Below are 208 nucleotides of genomic sequence, written 5' to 3' on the forward strand. Positions count from 1 at the left end.
GCCGATTTGGGGGTTCTGTGGCGGTGCTGTTTTGGTGTGACGGTGTGACGACGGTGCTCTAGTGGCGTGACGACGGTGTTGTGGCGGCGTGACCAAGGCTTCCACTGCCGTAGGGCGAGGCCATTGTAGGGGGTCTGTGACGAGGTAAGGTCCTTTTGTATGATTTCATCTTCTCTGCTTCCAAAACACTTTTTGCACTTGGCTTACT

The sequence above is a fragment of the Vigna radiata genome, chromosome 6 (assembly GCF_000741045.1).
Source record: "Vigna radiata var. radiata cultivar VC1973A chromosome 6, Vradiata_ver6, whole genome shotgun sequence".
NCBI classification, from domain to species: domain Eukaryota; kingdom Viridiplantae; phylum Streptophyta; class Magnoliopsida; order Fabales; family Fabaceae; genus Vigna; species Vigna radiata.